The sequence below is a fragment of the Ambystoma mexicanum genome, chromosome 7p, assembly GCF_040938575.1.
Source record: "Ambystoma mexicanum isolate Mex_15411 chromosome 7p, UKY_AmexF1_1, whole genome shotgun sequence".
Classification (NCBI taxonomy): Eukaryota; Metazoa; Chordata; class Amphibia; order Caudata; family Ambystomatidae; genus Ambystoma; species Ambystoma mexicanum.
In genome coordinates, this window is record NC_090939.1 from 150,986,349 (window position 1) to 151,002,443 (window position 16,095).

At 49.9% G+C, this 16,095-nt stretch overlaps 1 protein-coding gene across 1 annotated transcript in view; it reads right to left on the reverse strand.

Annotated features, from left to right (window-relative positions):
• Window positions 1-16,095, reverse strand: part of LOC138525768 (prolactin receptor-like) — a 1,166,304-nt gene that overhangs the window by 970,672 nt on the left and 179,537 nt on the right. The window contains exon 2 of the mRNA XM_069635962.1: window positions 9,349-9,414. The gene's annotated coding sequence lies outside the window, so the exon portion shown is untranslated. The remainder of the gene's footprint in view (window positions 1-9,348; window positions 9,415-16,095) is intronic.

A 16,095-nucleotide genomic window follows, 5' to 3' on the forward strand; every position in this document is an offset into this window, starting at 1 on the left:
GCAGGGTCAGGAGGATAAGCCACGTGGCTGAGATTACAACAGACATCTTAAGCCTCTAACTATGTGAGGAAATGTAGTCAGAGTACAAGTTCAGTAAAAACATACTCTCAATCACATCCAGCAGTACAGTGTGCTATTGAGGGTGATGTGTGCATAGGCACAGCTATGGAAATTATGAACAGACAATGACTGCATGTGCACGTGCCCTATATTGCACACAAGCACATCACCTTTGTCAACATTTGAGCAGTAGAGACAGGGACCTTTTGTAAGAACACCTGTAATATACTCTATAGACCAATGGCATTTATTATTTATTGTATTGTTTTATTGGTGCTACATTGTGACAAGCCACTTTAAAAGCACATAGCAGGGAGGGGAGATAAGGAAGGAGTGATGGACATGGCCCAGAAAGGAAGACAGACTGATTATGACTTACATGCAGGCGATCTTCAAGATAGAACAAGAGGACAGTGTAACAAGCTGAAATCACAAAAATGAGTGCATCCAAAGGACGTTAGAAAGCCAGGTCAAGGCATCGAAATTAAAATCCATCGAAAAAAAAACATCGAAAATATATTCATAGAAATGCTATCTTTTGAATTAAAAGTACATATCCATCGAATCTTGTCCATCAAATATATGAATGGACAAGTTTCATTGGAAATGTACTTTTAAATGTAAAAGATAGCATTTCGATGCATTTATTTTTCAGTTATAACGTTACATGCAGCTGTCCAGTCCTGAAACCTTTAAAGTATTTCGGCACTGGCCAGCTTCATGTAACGTTTTAGTGCTTATTGTTTATTGGGGGTGGGGGCTTCCCCCCAACCCCAAGGGTACCCCCCTAACCCTAACCCAACCCTATCCCTTACCCTACCCCTAACTCTAACCGTAACCCTAAACCCTACCCCTAAACCAACCCTTAATCTAACCCTTAATCTAACCCGAACTCTAGCCCTAAATCTAGCCCAAACCCTAAATCTAACCCTAGCCTTAACCTTAACCCTAAACCTAACCATCCATCGAAATTATCCATCGAAATTCATTCAATGAATATGCTTTTCGATGGAAAAGCAATTCAATTAATACATTTTGATAGTAATTGGATGGAAACATCAGATACCTGACCAGTAGTGTCTTCTCTCCATTTTTGAAGCTCAATAGTGACCGGGGTGCACAGGCTGCTTCTGGTAAGTTATCCAATAGGTGTGGACCTACAACTGTAAGTCTTTTGTCACCAGCATAGTCTTAATTGCATCTCTGGGCACAGAGAAGTGGCGGTTGGCCGAATCCAGGTGAGTTGTAGGTGGTAAACCAGGTCTTTAGGTAGGCTGATGCGGGCCACATAGTGACATATGCTTCTTGCCAAGGACTTCAAATGTGCATCTTTGTTCAATCGGGAGCCAGCTGAGGGATTGCAGATTGGAAATGTGATCCTGTATTTACACCCACCCTGGGCGGTGAGTTTATACGAGGTCGAGCTGTTACAAGAGCCTTTGCAGTGGAGAATCAAGGAATGAATCAGGGTCTGAAGGCTTCTAACAAAAAGGACAACCCCGCAGATTTCAGGACGAAAAGGCTGCATCCGCCTGGTTGGCCTTTTTTTACTGTCACTCTCCCCTTTCCATTTCTACCACCTGGGCTCCCCACAGCTGTGTGGTCCCCAACTCCTGCCTATCCACACCTCAATTACCTGCTGCGCTTTGCGCACTCTTTCGTCTACCATCTAGGCCGAGCCCCCTATAGACGTACGTTTGGGAGGCGGCCTTTTGTTTGCAGCCTTCCGTGTGTAGGCCGTTAGAGGGTGTGGCATGTGGACGGCCTAAGCAAGGCGTTCGAGGTCTGAAGGCCGCTAAGAAAACTCAGACCACACAGGCTGAAGGGGGCACAGTCTACAGACCGCACACACAAGGAACACACCAGATCAGGAGGGGGTTACGTTTTTCAACCTGAAGAGTTGGAAGTTTTATCTTTTGCTGAGGGGGTTCCAATAACAGTTTGGGGTTGAAGATTACCCCAAAGTTTTTTGCTTTTTTCTGGCAAAGAGGTGGTGCCCACAGGGTGAAGGGCTACTGGAAAGGAAGGTTTCAGTCAATGGGTTGGTCTTACATCTGTACTTCCCCTTTCAGGTGAGGCTGCTATTGGTCATCGGCATTCATTCGTTATTTTAAATATTTTTCATTCAGTTACTAAGTAAATGCCCTCATGCTTTCCTTCAAAAGGCTACGTGTTGTCATATTACACATGGGTAGCATAGGTCGGAAGTTGGTCATACAAATGAAAGGCAGGAGCCAATATTTCATTGAATGGCACACCTGCATGTGTGAACGGGCTAAATGTATCATGCATGTAGGTGGTAGTGTGCTTGCCTGTCTGTCTCATGCAATGAATGAATTCCGAGGTACACCTATATCAATACTGAAGCACATGTGAACCGAACGCTAGTTCACGCTTTGCTTTGCTGCATGATGTGTTCCACTGTGAGTAAAGCAACTCACCAACAGTCTCTTTCTGGAAGGCTTGGAACCAGAGTAGCCACATGGGGTCTATATGCAGCCAGCAATCGATCAGTCTGAGGACCATTGAATGGCTTAACTTCCATCGATTATGCCTGGATTCAAGCCTTGAAACTGGCAGTAACATTTTGTGCTATGGTGGCTGCCACTTAAGCTCTGTGCTGGGCTCACACGCATGTACTGCATGCCTGGGTGGTGCAAGGCATGGAAATACAGGTGAGTATGATATGATAAGTCATTTATAACGCGCCTGTACACATGTGTTTCTAGGTGCGACACGACAAGGGAGGGTGGAAGGAAGGACAAGACAAACGATCTTGCTAGGCCTTGTGTCATTCAGATCGTGCAAGTGCGGTAATGAAAAGTGCAGGGGAAGGGGACGGGCAAAGTGCAAGAGGGGTGGGGAAAGTGCAATCAGGGCAGCATAGCTCTGAGTATGTGCAGCCAGGGCAGCGCAGCTCTGGGTAAGTGCAGGGAGGCGGGGCACTGTAGAGATTACAGTTACAGCCCCTAGTGCGCGACAGGCAGTGTGGGGGAGACCGATCAAGAGGATCCAGGTACTGTAAGGAAGGCAGGGTATCAAACAGTGAAGACAAACACAAGTGATCACAGTTCAAGGGTGTTTATTGAACTTCAATGGGTTGGTAAAACGCCTATCTAAACCTAAATCTAAGGATGGGAGCAAGCTACGACCATCTAATAATAATAACGCAGTCCTAGTGGAGTCTGTCAAAATAAAAGGGCCTATACTAATAAACCTATTGCCAATCCTTACTTCTAAATACAAAATGGTGTGGGATAACAATATATGCAAAAGAAAAGTGTTCAAGAAATTATGTCTGGATATTTGGGCAGTTAGCTTCCCTTCCCCACCTTTTCAGCACAGGGTAAGGCGGCACGTGTAAGCTTCGCACACACTCTAGCTTCTTGGTCACGAGGTAACAGTTCAACACATAGGCATCAGGGCCTTCCGCCAAAATCTCTCTCGCAATGACAGTCTCTTAATGCAGAGGGCCTGATGCAGCAGGCAAAACACAAAAGTTCCTTTCCTTTGTCAAGGTTTCACTTTCACAAATTCAAGATTGGTCTCCCTCATTTGGGCTCGGACCATGGATCCCCCTCGTCCGGGCTCAGATCCCCTTTTGATACCAGAAACAAAGACTTTCGAATGTGCAATGGGATTTGCTTAAACCGTCGCAGGACCACTTCGATTCACTTCACACAATTTATTCACCAGCAATTTAGCTTCACTGGCATCTTTCATCATACGTGGTCAACAATGTTCCTTCCAGCGCTCACTTTACAATGTTGCTGCTTGCAACCTTGACTTCAACAGAGACCGGTCTCCCCAATTCAATGGCTGTGTTGTTCTCTGTCGCTCCTTTGTTCCTGGAGCCGAGGACGATACCACAGCGTCTGCTGCTCCTCCCCCCTTCGTCAGTTACCCGGGAGGACCCTCTATATCTCTGACACACAATGCAGAATTCTTTATCCTTGTTTCCTGGTCTTACGTTTTCTGCCTTGAAGGTTTCTTGAAAGTAACAGATTTCTGTCAACAAGGTCAAGGATGTAGCCCATGCAGAGGAAAGTGATATGCCCCCTACTCTCTGCCTGGCGAAGCGGCTGACACTCAGAGTTGGAGGCAGCAGATTGAAGGACTCTAGAAGGAAGGTATTTAGGAGGAGAGTGTTGAATGTAGAGCGGGCACCAGCCCCAGAAAGCCTTCTGGACAATGCAGAGGGTCTTGAACTTGATCCTTGCAGCCATTGGGAGCCATTGGTGAAATTTAAGGGCTGGAGAGATACGGTCCCTGGGCTTGAGACCGAGGATAAGTCTTGCAGTCCTGTTATGGATTAGTTGCAGAGAGCGGAGAGTAGAGGAAGGCAAATTCAGAAAGAGGCTATTACAGTAGTCCAACCTGGAGAGAACCAGAGCTCTGGAGACAATGAGATTCTGGGGGAAAGTGAGAAAAGGAAGAGTACCTCTGTGGAGGTGCAGCTGGTAGTGGGCCTTCTTGGAAAGATCTGTGATGTGAGGAGAGAAGGAAAGAGTGGTGTCGAAGATGACGCCAAGGTTTTTTGCCTCACAGGAAGGCAAATGAAGGGTGCCCATGGAGGGGGGCCAGAGTGAGAGAGGGAAAGTGGGGGCAGGGGTCCCAATGAGAAGGATCTCTGTTTTACTGGCATTAAGGCAGAGATCGTTGGAGGCGCACCTATCCTGAATCGCAGATAGTCTGGAATGTGCAAGAGAGGAGAGGAGGCTGTAGGGAGCCGGAAAGAGAGCTGCGTGTCATCCACATAACACTGACAGTTGGAGCAGAAGGTGGAAATTAGGTGGCCACATTAAGATTGAAGAGCCAGAGTGAGAGGTTAAAGCCCGGGGGAACACCATGTGTGGAGAGAGAGGTGGTGGAGAGAAAGGACCCAAGTTGGACCTAGGAGGGTCGGTCCGGGAGGAAAGAGGTCAGCCACTCCAGGACCTGATCTGTGATGCCCAGGTTCTCACAGAATCGTTTGCTTTCGACACGGTAAATCACACCATCCTGATCAGAGGAAAGGTCAAGGAGGATGAAGACTGAAGGGGTGCTGGTGTCGAGATTGGAGAGATGATCTTCACGGCTCTTCAGGAGAGCAGTTTCCTTGCCTCTGGCTACTCCGAAGCCAAACTGGTGGTCATGCAGACAGCCAACAGTTTCAGTGTTAAGACTAAGCTGGGAGATGGCCAGCTTTTCCAGATGTATGCCCAGGAAAGGAGTGATAGATTTCGGCCGATAGTTAGCCGAAGAGGTAGGATCAGAAGGCTTTTTAAGGAGGGGTTGCACAAGGGAGTGCTTGAGGAGAGAGGGGAAAAGCATCAGTGGCTCAAGAGTGGTTGCAGAAATCGACCAAGGCTGGCGCGAAGATGTCAATGTGGTTGTTGATGGTTCCGGAGGAGCATGGGAGCACCTGTTTGGACAACACATTCATAGATCTGAATTGTCTTGAAACATATTCGGGTGTTATCAGAGACAAAGAGGAGAAAGGAGGAGGAGAGGGAGAGGCGGCCGGAGGGGGGCCGGGAGCGGTACAGGGAGTGTAAGAGGAAAACGAGGACAGGATGTCCTGAGTTTTAGTAGTGAAGTGAGAAGCCAGGGCCGTACAGAGTGAGGTGGAGACTGCAGAAGGATTGGCCAGCTCCTTGCAGATTTTAAAGAGTTTGGACATGTTTTTATAAAAGTCTGTATTGCCTCGGGAGCAGGCGACAGGTCAGTTTGTCAGAGGATGAACCCGAAGACCTCCACTTTCTCCCAGCAACCCTGTACTTGCGTTTCAGGGCGGCGAGGTCAGAGTCATACCAAGAGTTGCACTTGGAAGTAGGCTTCAGACGGATTCTCATGGCAAGGGCAAGGAAGTCCAGAGTGATGGAAATGGCAAGATACAGATTAGAGAGGGCTATGTCAGGGTCTGAGTCAGCCGCAGGAATAGGAGGAGCAGAGAAGGTGGAGGCCACGGCATCAACTGACACATGCTTCATGGGCTGAATGATCGAGAAAGTAGGTGGCAGTGTTGGCGTGGGCTTTGCCGGGGGGACAGCAGGTGTGAGGAAAAAAGGACATGGTCAGTCCAAGAGAGAGGAGTAGTGAGAGGGTTAGAGAGAGAGAGTTACCCTCACTTGGTCTCTGCGGGGTCATTGGGGCACGGTTGCAGCCCTTCCTTGAAGTGGATTCCCCTTGTCAGGCTTCTTCCCCAACTTGTGTGCTATGGACTGCGCTGGTTGTTGGGACTGCCCCTGTGAGGATATGAGAGAACGTGAGAATGCTGCGATATGATTGCTGTCTCGCACGAACCCTTCTTCCCAGTATGTGGTGAGCGTGCGCCGACCCATATAGTCTCACCTGTTTATTGATGATGGCGAGCTCTCCGTCCTGCTTCTCACTGCAGGGGTGCGTTTGATAGACCGAGTTCCTTCACTGGCCCATGTGCGTGGCAGCCCAGACCGGCTGTGGCTGAACCACTCTTAAGGTAAGTGTCTTTTGGCTTTTGGATATTGTAGTGTTGATTCTTGATTATTGTCCTTATCGTTTTCGATAATGTCTTTCCTCCACTTTCTCCCAATAGGTGAAAAGCGGCCCAGCGGGAGTTGCGGTGCATGTAGCGGGCCCCAATGAGAAGAGAATGGAGTTTGCAACGCTCCGACGGAAAGTGAGTGTTGATTTAAGGTCTAGCGTGAGGATTTGTCAAAGCGCAACCTTAAATTTAATGTCTTTTGCAAATTCTAACCTGTCTTTATCTCTTTCTCTTGCAGGTTCAGTCTTCCGATGGATTGCTCGTGGAGAAATGATGTCGCCATGAACGCTGCGTTCCGTAGGTCTCCAAGAGGATGAAGAATGCCTGGGTCTACGATGATGCTGGCCGTAAACTGAAAACAGGTAAGGATGTGCTCTGCCTGCGTCAGCTAGAAACAGGTAAGGATGCGTTCAGGCTGCGGTAGCTGGAAGCAGGTAAGGATGCGCTCAGGCTGCAGTAGCTGGAAGCAGGTAAGGATGCGCTCTGCCTGCGGTAGCTGGAAACAGGTAAGGATGCGCTCAGGCTGCGGTAGCTGGAAGCAGGCAAGGATGCGCTCAGGCGGCAGTGAGCGTTACGATGCCATAAGCAGATTAACGCGAAGCGCTTGCCTGCGGGCGGGGCAGGCTTAAATAGTCTGGCTCTGGCCACACCCCTTAGTTTCGACACATGGCCCCACTGTTCCACTCGTAAAGGATGCTGCATGTGCAGCCCAGCTCCTTCTCAAGGCCACGCGCAAACTGGATGCATGTGGAGGCCCCTGCAGGGGAGACAAGCACCCTGCACAAAAATAAAAGTGTGCAGTGCACACTTATTCATGAGCATGGTGCCAAAGGCGCCAGGACTGGGTCCAACTGGACCCTCTATGTTGTTGGGTCTGTGGTTCCTGGCCAGTGGCCATGAAAGAGAGATGTCTGAGGAGACATGAACATCCAAGGTGTTTCCGGCAGTGTGTGTCAGGCCAGAGGGTAAAATGGAGAGAGAGAGAGTCGCAGAGGTTGTGGAAGAACCCTGTGGAGGGATCAGATGCATCCATGTGGATGTTGAGTTCTCAGAGGAGGAGAAGTCGAGAGGTAGAGGTAAGGAGAGATCAGCCCATTCTGAGAGGAAGAGGGCAGCCTGGCCAGTTGGCCTACAGATGGTGGGCACAGTCAGAGAGATGCCAGGAGAGATAAAGAGCCTGAAAACCAGGCATTCAAATGAGGGGTAGGCCTGCATAGGAATGACAGAGGCAGGGACCCACTACGGAAAGATGAGAGCTACTATCCCTCCGGGTCGGTTGGTTCTGGGCAGAGCGAAAATCTTGCATCTATCAGGGAGGAGAGCGTCATAACTAGTGACAGAGGTGTCCGTGAACCATGTCTCATTAAAAGCGAGGACATCCAGGTCAAGCTTGTCAAGGAGGTGGCAGATGTCAGATGAGTGTTTGACAGCGGGGCGAGAGTTAGGTGATAACATGGAGTAGGTTGCCACATTTGAAAGACTTGCGGGGGGTAGAGGCTCAAGGTAAACTCGGTGGAAGTGGTAGAGGTGCTCGAGAGTGGAGAGAGGTGATAGAAGGTGGTGACAAGGTACCTAAAGAGGAGGAGGAAGGTGCCAGAAAGGAGGCGGAGGAAGGAAGAGGCAGAGGGGCCAGAGAGGTGCTAATATGAGTAGCAGGAGAAGGCAGGAAGCTGATAAGACACAGGAGACACCTACCAAAAATGAGGAGATTGTGTTGAGGGCCCTGGACCAAGACAGTACCATTCAAGTAGACATTAATTATGGTCTTGGAGGAATGGAACAAGTCACTGAGTGCCACCATTAATGGGAGAGGAGGAGATAGGAGAGAGAGCCGAGTCCATATGAGGAGGGGTCCATAGGCCCGGTGAGGGAACGACAAAGAAGATGTCGGTTGAGAGTCTGTCTGGAGGAAGCACTGATGTAGCTATCAGCGATAGAGAGGTCAGGGCTGGCAACTATTATGTCCTTCTTGAACGTCTTCTTTTCAGTCTTAGTGAGAGGGATAGGATAGGTGATAGAGCAGCAGTTAGAGAAGATTGGAGATACAGAGAGCACCATAGAAGGTGCAAAGGAGGAAGGTGGGAGGAGAAGGGCACGAGAGAACCGAGAGAGACGCAAAACCAAGCGACACACAACTCAGGATGTGCAGGGGGGGAGGGGCAGTGTCACAACCAATAAAGTAAGACACAATAGGGAAACACAGGAGGAGAAAACAAGTGAATCACAACAGTACAGTTGCACCCCTCGCGGGATGTGGGCCATAGAGAGTGGGAGAGAGCCTAATGGGCCACAGTGAACAGTATCACGGTTACCACAATGTAAAACACCCAGATTCAACTTTCCTAAACCGGAAAAAGGGCCCATCGTTTTTTAAACACAGCAGCAATGTAAAACATCCAGATTCAACTTTCCTAAAGGGGGAAAAAGGCCTTGTTTATTAAACACAGCAGCGCTGTAAAACACCCAGTTTCAACTTTCCTGATTTGTCACAGCAGGTTGACGTCTGCAGGCTTCTTGCTTCTCCGGCGGACACATGCAGACACCAATGGAGCTGATAACCGCTGTAGCCGTTTCACATGGCTTTCACCACATATATTTATGAATTTCTGATCAGTCTGCTCCATGTGCACAGATAGATCAGTATCATGGGTAAGACTAGAACTGGACAGACACAGCCAAACTCTAATCAATAATTTCTTGATGCCCATCATAATATGGCCCCACGCGTTAGATGATTGTGGGAATGGAATGCCAACATCTATCCCTATTAACACACATCTTACCTTCTAGGGGATTGTCAGTGTCGCCCTGTGATGTCGGTCCATCTGAATCCTGGACTGTGGTCAATACTGGATGGGAGAAGAATAGGTCACAGTTAAAGGTTCCATGTTCAAAATTCAACCCTTCCAATATTAAAACAACAAAAGTCGATTAAGCAAAAAGGCAGACCTCATTAAATAATTGAAGATACCTACATGTTAAACCTGGACAATGCTAAAGTTTTCAAGAAGGAGCCCTTTGACTTCTATTTAATGTTGGGAATCCCCCTGCATATTGCTCATTCTGAGCAATATGTTCCAGAACCCCACTCCTCACTCCCCACCATACCACAAACTGGTTTCAGATCATCTCCCAGCTGCAAAATAACACCAAATACGTTTCAATTAATTTTACCCACTCCTGGCCCATTTATGGTAACCATTTGTGGCCTTTGGAACTCATGAACCCAATGTTCTTGTCTTCTTAAAATGAAAACAAAATTCATTATAATTCTTAAAATGGGTGTTCTTGCATCTATAACTGACAGAAAAAAGTATTGAAAAGAGATAAATTATGACTTTTTGCCTTTTAAAATGGGTATACTTGATTCTGATTTTAAGACAGTTTATTTGTTGTATGGCCATGTCTTACATGACCGACTGAAGAAGCGTGGGGAGGGGGGGTCCTTTTCCAATAATGTGTAGGGTCCCCGTTATCATCAACTGGGAAGACCTGCCAGAAAATGTTAAACAAATGTTTGTTTGTTTGTTTTATTATCTGTAATGCGCAAGCATACCCTAAGGTAACAGGGCGCAGCAGTTACATGATTATGCAAAGTTTAGTGATGCAAATGCATTGATGTTGTGTAGCATACAGGTATCAAATGCAAAATGCAGTTGAAAAAACTGAATATTTCTTTGTTTGAAGCACAAGAAGTGTCATTTGTTGCAGGATTGCATCCCTGGTGCGTATATTTATTTGTATTTATTTGAGGAATAGGGATGTCAATTTCGATCAGAAATGAAGAATAACACATGTACAGATGAGAGTCTTTCATAGAAAGGGTTACTGTACAATAGCTTGAAGAGGGGAACGAGTGGTGAGCCAGTTCATGAGGGTTTAAAAAAACCAGGGACAAAACAAATCAAACAGAAAAGATACATGTAAGAAACAGGTGACTTAACCCAAGGGGGGAAGTTCTTCAAACTAAAGAACAGCTGTTGTGCTGACACTGTGGGTTCATGGGTGCCAAATTTTGATTTTCATTTTGGGGGGATACTTCCCCTGCCGTGAATATGAGCAAGCAACTTTCCCAAAATTATCCTCTAGCCGCACTGTACATTTTACAGCACCTATATGCTATAAAGAATTGTGTCGGATTGTTAATCAGGGCTATGCAGCCCGCCCACATCGTTGTGTGGGCAGACCGCCGTTGCGGTCTCAGTTCCCGGGTAGGGAAGTGACGTTGGGCTAGGGAGGGGGCGGGGACCAGAAAGGGCAGTTCTTTATGTGTAAGGGAATAAAGCGGTCGCACGAATCCCCGGCTCCCGTGTGACTCATTACGCGGTTCGGGGATCCGCGTAAAACCCCACAACTGGCGACGAGGGGTACGCGTACCCACTCGTACTTCAGGGACCCGCAGGAGAGCGGGTGAGGCGCATCGGCGCAGCGCCACGGGAGTACCGCGGAGGTCCGCAGTCGAGCGGCGTGGCGCGTCGGCGCACCTCCCATAACCAGCTGAGAGGCCGCAGTCGCGAGCGGCCGCAGCATTAGGAGCCGCGAGGGAGCGGGTGCGGAGGCGCCTGCAAAAGCACGCGCGGGCCCGGAGGCAAGTTGCCAGGGTCCCGCCCCCCACCCCCACTTCAACACGCGACCGGCGGGAGGCTCAGAGGTGGGCCCCACGAAAGAAAAAAATAAATAAATAAATAATATCAATAAGGCCAGCACACGCACCAGCCAAGCCAGAGCCGGCAAAGAGGCTGCACATCGCCACACGGCACCGCCGTCACGCACCAGCCCGTGAGGGTCACAAGGGCAAGCTAGAGCCAGAAAAGAGGCGGCACATTGCCACACGGCGCTACCGTCACAGCGACCATGTCAGGCCCAGCAAGCCCCGTAGCCTCCTCGTCAGATGGTTCTGGAGCAGCGAACGATGGAAATCAACAGGCACCGACTTCAGGTACGGCTGCCCATAACCTACCACTACCGGGCCCATTTGATGTGAGAGACACTTCTAACCTAGGACCCAGATGGGTCATATGGCTCAGGGACTTCAAATTCTACACGGGGGCAATAGTGCTGATAGACAACGTAATGCTGAAAAACACCCTCTTCATGACAGTAGGCCCCGCTGTCAGGGACATCGCAGGCGAACTGATGAACGTTGACACCGTCACTTATGTGGAACTATATGGAAAGCTATCAGAATACTTCACGCCCCATTCAAACATTGACTATGAGCGCCACGTCTTTCACACCATGCGACAGGAGAAAGGGGAATCCCTCGACAATTTCGTGATGCGCCTACGCATCAAGCTAAAGTACTGTGAGTTCCATAAGTACTCTAATGACGAGGCGTTAAGATCTCAAGTCATAGCAGGCTGCATCTCACAGCCATTTAGGAAACAGCTTCTCCAGAAACAAAGGTCCCTGGAGGAAATCCTTGCACTTGCCAGGATGGAAGCAGCAGTGGAGTCGCAACTCGACAGTCTAGGCAAAGTCACCATTCAACACCCGCCACCGACCGCTGAGACCATCAATAAACTATACACGGCCCCCTCACAGAGTGGGAAAGGTACGGACGCCACGTGCTACAGATGCGGATTCGAGTATCCGCACGCGGGGGACTGCCCTGCAATTGGACAAATGTGCGCCGCATGTGGCGGAATGGACCACTACAGAGCCGTATGCAAAAATCCACCGGGGCAGGGACCCAGCAAAACGAGACATCTAGAGAGAAGGAGAAGCTCGCGACACAGCCCACCAGCAGGCAGAGGTGAGGAAGACCAGCCGGGACCCAGGAGAGAAGAAAAACCACGAAGGAGCGCCTACACCAGAGACGACAGAAGGCCCCCGGACGGATCGAGGCGATCGCAAAGAAGACGGTTCGTCCGGTACATCGAGATGAGATCCCCATCAGGCAGCGAATCCCAATCATCAGAGGATGATCAACGGAAAAAAGGGTATGTGTGGGCTCTCAACAACGCCACAGCCACCCAGCACAGCCCAACGCTCCAGCTTCAAGTAAACAACACACCGTTAGAATTCCTCATAGACACGGGGGCAACTGTTAATATAATAAGTGAACAGGCGTACAACTCGCTCCCCAGCCCCCCAAAAATCCGAAAGGCGTCAGTGGACATATACCCCTACGGTGCCACGACCCCGCTGCCATGCAAAGGAACCATATCAGCATGGTGCGTGCACAAATCGCACGCCGCAAAAATCACGCTACACATCCTGAAGACGGAAGCCAACAGCAGGTGCATTCTCAGTTTCAAGACTGCCGTTGAGATGGGTTTGGTGCACATCCTGTATCAGTTAATGGCCCACAAATACTTTGCCAGACCGGATGCCATCGAGCAAACATTCCCCAACCTATTCAAAGGCATAGGAAAACTAAAGCACCGCAAGGTACAGTTGCACATAAACCCGAAGATACCGCCCGTAGCCCAGCACTACAGGGGCATTCCGATAAATATACAACACCAGGTCGAGGAGGAGCTGGACAAACTAATTAAACTCAATGTTATTGAACCTGTCTCAGGACCCACTCCATGGGTGTCCCCCATCGTTCCCGTCCCCAAGAAGTCACCGGACGGATCCATACGCCTGTGTGTCGACATGAGGAGGGCCAATGTGGCCATCGAAAGGGAAAGACACCAGGCGCCCAGAATCACGGACATGATACACCTGCTCCACGGGGCCCAGGTCTTCTCGAAACTGGACCTCACCAAAGGCTATCATCAGATAGAGATCGAGCCCGAATCCAGGTACATCACGACATTCGTTACACACCTGGGCTTATTTCAATATAAGAGACTTAGCTTCGGGATATCCTCCGCCGCAGAAATATTCCAGGAGGAAATACACAGAGTCATCAGGCACGTGCCCAACTGCCTAAAGTACTCCGACGACGTCCTCGTATTTGGAAAGACACAGGAAGAGCACGACACTGCTCTCCATAGAGTGTGCGCTGCACTGCAAGAGGCAGGACTAACGCTCAACAAAACCAAATGCGAGTTGAGGCTCCCTACGATTTTTCGGCCACATATTCTCCGACAAAGGGATGCGACCAGACCCGGAGAAAGTGGCGGCACTCAACTCAGCTACACCCCCAACGAACACGACGGAACTTCGCTCTTTCTTAGGACTGGCCAGCTACTGCTCCAAATACCTAAAGGACTACGCAACCATCAGTAACCCGCTGCGCCTCCTAACGCGCAAGGATCAACCATACACTTGGTCCACGGACTGTCAAAAGGCATTTGAGGCGATCCGTGATGCCATCTCCAAAGCAGAGGACATGGCGTACTACGACGCCAAAAGGCACACCGAAGTGATAGTGGACGCCAGCCCCGTAGGTCTGGGCGCCATACTAACGCAAGTTGACCCGCTAGAACCGACAAACATATTCGTGGTCGCATACGCCAGCAAGAGCTTAACCCCGACAGAACAAGCCTACTCCCAAGCGGAAAAGGAGAGCCTAGCGGTGGTATGGGCATGCAAGTATTTTCATCTGTTCGTGTATGGCAAGGAGTTCACCATCATCACCGACCACCAGGCACTGATCACAATATATGGAGACCCCAAATCACGGATGCCGCCCAGAATAGCCAGATGGGGCCTAAGACTGCAGGATTACAAATTCGTTATCAAGCACCGGCCGGGAAAAGAAGACAATCCCGCGGACTATCTATCACGCCACCCGACCGGCCCGGCCACACCACACCCTTCCATCGCTGACGAATATCTCAATTACGTAGTGCATCATCTACAACCACTACCAGTCAGTTGGGCAGACATCATTGCACACTCGGAACAAGATCCGGCTCTACGCATCGTGCGACACTGCATACAAGCAGACAGAAGGGCGCACATGCGTCAACAGGCACAGCACGAGTCGGAAGAGGTCCGAGCAGACGTCAAACTAATAGACCATGTCCGGGACGAACTTTCCATCGTCGACAATCAAGTAATACTCAAAGGGTGCAAAGTGCTCCTCCCGAAATCGCTACGCACTAGAACGATCCAAGTAGCACACGAAAGCCACCGGGGAGTGGTGGCCACCAAGAGACTACTGAGGGAAAAAGTGTGGTTCCCCAAACTGGACTCGATGGTTGAGGAAATCATAGGTCAATGCACAACGTGCGCACAGGTAGCACCGCCTCCGCACCCAAACCCACTCCACATGTCGCCGCTACCGAAAAAGGTATGGGAAGAACTGGCGGTGGACTTCTTTGGACCCCTAAGAAATGGCACATATGTGCTAGTGCTAATAGATGAACACTCCCGATTCCCGGACGCACAGATCGTGGATAGCACAGCAGCAACTAGCGTCATTCCGGCATTAGACCGCATGCTGTCCACATATGAAATGCCATACGATTTAGAGGCAGTTCTAATCATAATACATTGGAGGGGGCGTGGCTAGGCACGTCATCATAAAGATGTCTGCCTAAGTGCCTCCAGCGAGTTGAAGGCTTGAACGAGGGCGTGCCCCTCTCCTGGCAGCCATGATTGTGAGGGGATAAAATGCGTGCAGTGCTGCGCTTTAACTTGCTGCATTCTGGCTCCCAAACGACGCTGGAGATTCGAAGATCGCGCTGGATTCAAGGCGGGCCATCCGCCATGATGGCAACTCAATCATAGCTCTCAACCACTTTTGGCGGGTGTCACCCGTCTTGAAAGCAGATGAATCACCCGACAAGTCTCTCATACGCCCATTAACTTCTATGGCCCTCTCACCTGCCGAAAAGAAAATCGGGTGTTTTCACCCACCTTGGTGACAAAAAAGGTTGGGAGCTATGCTCAATGACTGAAATGCCGTTACACACGGCTCTGTGGCCCTGGTCAGGGGCCGAGATGTTGCTGAGGAGGGGTCTGCAGCCCCCTGATGCCTCGCCTGCGGTGTCCATGGTGAGGCGATGGAGACCAGAGTTGAGAGCGGACGCTGGGATGCCTATGAAGAGCTTGGCTGCGGGAGCTGATAGCGGCCGTGAGATCCTGGCTGCCTGAGACTGCGCTGAAGTGATTGCGGCTCCCTGGCCTGCTAGTCAGGTCCGCCGACGGGAACACCTGCCTCGTTGTGAAGGGTGCCGTGAGCCGGACACAGCCTGCAAGGGCTCTAGTGACTTCCTGCTGTGGGACCCGGACCATGAGTACGGTGTTGATGCCTTATAAATTGCTGCTGTGTTCCCGACGTGTGCCCCAGTAGTGGTGTGGCCTGCTGGGCCTCCTGCCCCCGGGTAGGTGCCTGTTGTTGCTGGTCTGATTTAGGCCCTGGAGGGGTAGCGGGGTGTGAGGCCAATTCGGTTCCCAGACAAACTCGGCTCCATACATAAAATTTTAGTTCCACGGTGGGCCCAACACGACTGGCTGTTAAGGAGGTGTATAACTCTACTGACTTTCTACACTTGGAGGCTGGCAGGACGCTGGGTACTTCTGTTACTAGCATGCACTTAGGGTTGTGCAATTTTTGCGGCACGCTTTCAGCTCATGGCAAAGCCATCATTCTCTAGCTGTGCCTAGCGTGTATGGGTGCATTGAAG